At 39.3% G+C, this 6,570-nt stretch overlaps 1 protein-coding gene across 2 annotated transcripts in view; it reads right to left on the minus strand.

Annotated features, from left to right (window-relative positions):
• LOC137101504 (KATNB1-like protein 1) overlaps window positions 1-6,275 on the minus strand; it is a 29,551-nt gene extending 23,276 nt beyond the window's left edge. Inside the window, exon 1 of one of the 2 annotated variants that reach the window (XM_067479977.1) lies at window positions 6,253-6,275. The gene's annotated coding sequence lies outside the window, so the exon portion shown is untranslated. The remainder of the gene's footprint in view (window positions 1-6,252) is intronic. The other variant, XM_067479979.1, reaches the window with a different exon arrangement.
• Between the last annotated feature and the right edge of the window lie 295 nt (window positions 6,276-6,570).

A 6,570-nucleotide genomic window follows, 5' to 3' on the forward strand; every position in this document is an offset into this window, starting at 1 on the left:
TGTGATTCACTCTTTTGTGCTGCATGACTCAAAGCTCTCTTCCCTGCCTCCTCATGTGCTCGCCTCACTCCCACTAGCCCCTGCGGATTTGGGTTTGCCATTTGACCTGCTGCCAGGTTGGATGCACTTCCTCAGTGGTCAGCTGTGGGACTGTATACAGCCTTTTGACATAGCAACAACTTGTGGACATACACTCTGAGGCGTGCACATGCAAAAATTACAACCAGATGGCTGTGGCGATGAAGTGATTTGCATTTTTATAAATAAAATAATTTGTTTTCCTTTTTTACATATTTACTCTATATACTCTTAATTGATGCTAATCCAGCAAAGGTCTTAAATCGTGCTGATACTGGCAAAACACTGTCAGCTGTAGTGAGAATCAACACATGCAGATTGTTTCCTTTGGAAAGTGAATAATAAGACTCTTTCATGAATTGGTACTTAAAAAAAAAACACTCAGAGAAATTCCTTCAAATTGGGCCAATAAAGAAAAAGCTTACGAGTTGTCAGTTCCAGCTGAAGTATCACACCAAGACCGAGCAAAGGCAGGCAGCTCTGTTGCCAGGTGTTAAAGAGGACCAGATGATGGGGCAAAGGTGTTTTCAGCCATGGGGTTTTCGATAGATTTTCTCAATAGATGGGAAGAGAGGAGCAGAAGTGCAGATAATGATGCTTGTTCGGCTGCCCCGAGGTCTTATTTATGACCATCTCAGTTCAAATTGAGCACTAACTCACTGCGATTACTCAAAATTGGCTTCACAGCTGGAGCTTTGTCGGTTACTTTATTCGAAGCTCTCGCTGGACTTGCCAGTGAAGCATATTTAAAATGGGGTGTGAAATGATCCCCTGGATAGAACAGACCCTATGGTAATATGTCGAGAATGGTAAGAGGTTGAAATAAAATGACCTCAGAATCCAGAACTCGAGAGTTTGTGCTGAGAGTTTCCAGTGAGACACGTTTTCACATGAGGATGCTGTAAAACCGATTTCCTGTTCCTCTCCTCGTGAGCCTAAAACACATTTCTTCACTTTCTTACCAGAGCTTTGAAAACTAGAATGGAAGAATATAATAAAAGTAGTCACTGAAGTTAAACGAGAAGGAAAGTTCGTCTGGCCAGACTACAGAGGCATGGTGTCATGTAGACCTGGAAGCCAAACATTACAGAGCAGCACAACACATAGACAGGGGTCCCACAAAAACCAGAAAAGATATAGTTCACTTCAGGCTATTTGTTGTAAGGCTGGTCAACATCCAACAATGACACCCTGAATACCAGTACCTGTACCAACAGGTGATCACAATACGATTAACCATGCAAAGTCAAAACACTGAGGGATGATTTGTCTTCAAGGATGAGTTAAGATCAATCAGCTATTGTATGGGAAAGTTTTGGAGTTTAATTTCAAACTAACCCAGGTATAAATCCGTGCGGGGGTCAAGATTTTGACATCATTGTGGTACATTATTAAATGAAAGTAACCCTCACAGATTTTCTCAAATCTGTTCGTAGAAATGAAAGAGTTTCTGTAAATCTTAATTAAGGAATGATGTGTTCTCATGCTTTCCTATGCATCACGGCTGAATTCTTTGGAAATGAAGCAATGCCATCTTTTGCATCTAATTAAAAGCGTCTCTCTTGAGAAATTAGATGTAACATGTTATTAGGAGGTGCTCATAAGTAGATTTTGCAACCTCTGAGACCCAAATTAGATGTTTCCAGGCTGTTTGCTAAGCAAACAGCAGCTGGTTGTAGCTCCAGAGTTAACACCCAGGCATGAGAGCAGTATAGTTGCTATTATTGAGCATTGTGTGTGTTGAGCATCTGGCATATTTTTTACGGTCCAGCCTCATGTTGATTGAATAATAAAGCCAGTAAATAAATATTGCAACCATGATCACATTTTTCAATATATTTGCTGCTGCATGGTGCAGTCCGTGTTTATTCCCAGCAAAGATCAATTGTGCCATTTGCTCACACAAGACTCACAGACACAGTTATGTTGTGTCTGAACACACACTAACAGCTCACTCTGGTTTGTCCTTCTTGTACAGTTGCTCCCTGCAATATTTCAAAATGAACCTGCTGCTAAAATGCTGCAGTCAGTCTCTTTGTTTTGACTGTAACCACCGATGTGATCAAGCAAGAGTTGGAACTGGTTGGTCTCCACTAGCTGCAATGCAATATGGCTTTAACTTTATTTACATTCACCAGAGTAAACAGTCGCATACAGTAGTAATTTGAATTACACTGTACTTTGAAGAGCTTGGCCCCCTGTTTGCAAGCGCATGCTTACACTTGAGTTACGTATTCTATTTACTCAGTATGGGTTGATTCTGCAAAAGCTTTTAGTAATTCCAGACTGTTTCCAATGAGGACAGGAATGATCTGTTGAACAAAACCATGGGCAGTCATCCTCGAAGTTAAAGTCTTGGATCAATGAGTATCTTTGCATCATTGCCCACTGTGTTGAAAAACAATGGTGCCTTGTGTTGTAATGCAAAAACATCTTCAGCTTGTCAAAGTCAATAAAGCTATATTTTTTAAAGCTAGACCAGAGGTTTAAGCAGGAACTACTATGCAATATACAGATTTTATTACCCTTCCTTCACAAGGCAAAACACATGAGGTTACTCCTGCTTTTTTTTTTTAGAAACTAAAAACACAGATAAGGAGGAGCAATAATCAGCTCAAGATGAAGTGGAGAAAGAACTTGCGTAGGTCTAACTCCACTTGGAAAACAAAACAGGTAAATGAGAGAGATCTGCCTGTCTCCAAGAATCCAGGCTGTATTTTCAACAAGGCCTGTGAATAAACATCAAGCAGAATGGGCTGTGAGTGCAAGCTGTCAGCAGGCAGTGACACATCCAGCTCTCATGCCTCATGGTCAAAATAGAAGGGACAGAAGATTCCATAGCGTCTCCTCAAATAAGCAGCACATGGTACAACACCTCCCTTCATGGGAAAACGAGAAGGAAGATCAGATGGAGCGAGACTTGACTGTCCCTTCAGCCTGTGGAATGGGAAAACTAAACACCTCAGTTTAAACATCCAATAATAGAAGTCACTCATCCGTAATCAGCAGCACTGACAAAAACAAAGACCTTTCTTTTGTTTTTGTGATCTATTTTTCTTCCTAGTTAAATTTAAAAAAAGGACAAGTACCTGCTAAGCCCAGGCCAAAACGCTGACCACATCCTCCATTTCATGACAAAGAGCAGCTGCCCTGTGAGGGCTTGGTTCTTTTAGCAATGTTAATGGCTTGTCTCCGGAGCGCAGTTTATCTGGCACACCCCTTTATCTGTTTTGTTAAAAAACCAAACAAAACGTGCGCTTTAAATTAATTATTGTCCCTTTAATATGGCAAACTGTCCTCATCATCCACACGACTGCAACAGCCAGAGCACGAGGTAACAAAAATGCTTGTTAGCCATAGTCCCATTGGCTTTTACATGTCACTTATGAAATATTAGTGGGATCCTGGTCACAAGAAACAAAAGCCTTAATAACTGTTTAAGAGTCAGTGTCAGAGATGTATTATGATGTACACCTTCAGCAGCTAAACCTTTTGGTAACCTACTCCTTGAACAAACTCTTGAAATGTAGCTGTTTGCGCTGTGGCTCTTTCTAAAGTGATTAGGGGTTCACGGGCTTTCTTCAAACTAAATGACAACAATCTTATCTTATATAATCTGATCTTATCTTCTCAGTCCTTAATTCCGGCTGGTCAATGTGTCCATAAAAGGGTAAAGTGGAAGTGATGTTGTCAGAGTGCAGCGATTCGGCAGCTGGTCTCCTGTGGAATCCTGGGCGATACTGGGGAGGACGGAGACCAGCTGCTGACTCAGTGACTCATTTTTACCTCAGCAAAGAGAGTGAGAGAAGGAGAAAAGGAAATGGCAGAGCAGCAGCTCTTTCCTAGACAAAGAACAGATTCGTCCAGCACCAACAGGAAGAGTGGCAACATTTCGCTTTATTAAACTATTTTAAACCTTAAATCTTTGTATTTCCCTTTTCTGGGTCAGGCTTCTATCTGGCTGCAATGCAATCCTTTAGATTTATTAAAAAGATATGATGGGAAAAGTCATTCCTTTTTAAAACATTAATCTTTTAGTTATTTCTAGAATTGGTGTGGAATAACTGGAAGCTGAAACTTTGGAATAAGTTCACTTATTTTTATGGCTATGACAGTGACCCAAATATCTGCTTGTCTTTTTTCCTGTTCTCTGTCCCTGTGCAAGCCTGTATTCAGTATTGATATTGACATTTGCAGCAATTTTTATGTTTGGAGAGATCAGTGGTTTCACCGTAGCTTTGCCAGTCAGGCTTTAATACAGAGTAATACAGAAATTACATTGATTAAAGTAGAGAAAAAAACTTTAATTTATTACAATTCTGCCCAAAAAGAAGTAGCCACAGTAAATTTCAAAAGTTAATTTAAAGGATTCAGCATAAACCAATTATTTATAGTTCAACACAGGTAAAATATTACTTAAGTCAATTATATTTAAATTTTTCACTTAAGGAAATTCTCCAACTTTTAACTAGGTTAAATCTAAAAATGGGTTAATAAAGGTTAAAGCTGCTCTGATCAATCGTTTTTGTATAAACATTGATAAAATTACTGTAATGTAAAAACGCTTTAGGTACCTTAAATTGTATTTTATTTTAGTCTTACAAATGCATTGAGACAGTAATTGTCACATCAGTATATTCATTGATAAAATGTTTTTTTTAAATATTAATTTACTAAATCAACACTGGCTAAATGAACATTGTCTGGCTTTCAGCACATCGTTCTCGTTTTATGCCAATAAGTTTACTGTCTCGCTTCACTCTTGTGGCTCTTGTCAGGAAGGCTTTCAATGAAAAGTGTCTGATAAACTGCTGTTGGGCCACGTTCACAGCATTACCTTAGTAAAGGTAGTAACAAATGCAGTGCATTTATTGTAGAAACTACAAATATGTTTCACTTGTCATATGTTGTTCTGAGGAGTTAGAGGAAACCACAACAGCACTGAAGGTTGCTTGCAGCTTGACTCCGAATGAATGCTAGTCTTGATCATCCACTTCATCATCCATCTGCTGGATGTATAGAAAGCAAACTGTTTGCTGAAATGTTGACTTCATAAGATGATACATGACAGTTGTATTCACTGAAACACTGAATTCACCATAAGCAGATTCCGCTTTGGCAGGTCAGACATTTTGACTTGTAACAAGCACAACAATAAAAAACAAAAATAATAACAATGGTTGTTGTGTTGCCCTGTATCCAAGTATCCCAGTAATCTTTTCCAGTGATGCAGCAGCAAACACAATACTAGGAACCTGGAAATGGCTCACCTACATGGAATGCAACCATCGTCAGTGATATTACATATATCCTGTTATGGCATGTCAAAGGTCTCTGTCCACCTGACTTGATTATAACACCATGGAACCACTGGCAACTGTATATTTTTTCCTACTTGAGCAAAAGATACCATCCTGTGCACCACTGTTTCAGAGGTAGGTCACTTTTAGCTGGATAGTGTGAATGAAATGCACAGCGTGAGCAGTGTCACCAGCAGCTGAACCCAATCAAACTCAGACCCTGCACACACACATACACACATAGAAATGTAATACAGATCTATCTCCCTTTTAAATCCAAGAAAAGACTAACTTTTCTAGGTAGCTTTCAGATTATTGAAGTATCAAACTGATGGTGTTTGTCAAGATGTTTTAGCTACGTTTAAAGCTCTAAAATATCACAGAGTTACGGGAAAGTGTGAGTGTGTGTGTGTGTGTGTGTGTGGGCGCCTTTGAAGTGTAATCCAACTGATAACAGTCTCGACTATAACGACAGTCTTGAGCATAAATTAGGTTTGAATGTGATCATAGGCGCATCGTTTTTTTCTGAAACACCAGCTTAATCATCGACAAAACAATGAAATGTTGCTGTGACTCGTCAGAGGATCTCCAGCTGCCGCAATGAAGATGATTCTACTTAAACAACAATCAATCAGTGAATTCAGTGAGCAAACGTGTCATGACGTCAGCCGTGACTGACTGGAAAGAATCTCTTAAAATAAACAAATTGCAGATTAGCAGTTCTAAGGAACTAAAGCTGTTGAACACACAGGTACCTTTTCCCCGAAGCAAATGCAAATAATGAAGAGTAGCAAAAACAGCACATGAGACATACAAAAACAGATTTAATAGAGCTGAAAAGAGCAAGAAATTCTTTTTCAAGTAAAATACATACCATTCCCGCCAACGAGATTATGGGAAGTTCTGTGATGACACAGTAGCCTTGTCCTTATATGGCAGCTGCCGACTTTATAGTATGTCCTGCTGAGAAGGACAGCCACTGTAAAAGTCTCAGGAACAGCAGACTTTAATTACATAACAGGCTTGGCAATGACTGTGTGTACTAAAGGATTAAACCTCGAGCCACACAGGATTTGTTAACAAACAGCTGGTTGTACAATCTGCTCTTTGTTAACCTTTGTTATTCCTACAATGAACAAACTGGCTGGTAATGTCACCCAAAGTGGATTATTTAGGCTGTGTAACCAAATCA

The sequence above is a fragment of the Channa argus genome, chromosome 16 (genome assembly GCF_033026475.1).
Source record: "Channa argus isolate prfri chromosome 16, Channa argus male v1.0, whole genome shotgun sequence".
In the NCBI taxonomy this organism is placed as follows: Eukaryota; Metazoa; Chordata; class Actinopteri; order Anabantiformes; family Channidae; genus Channa; species Channa argus.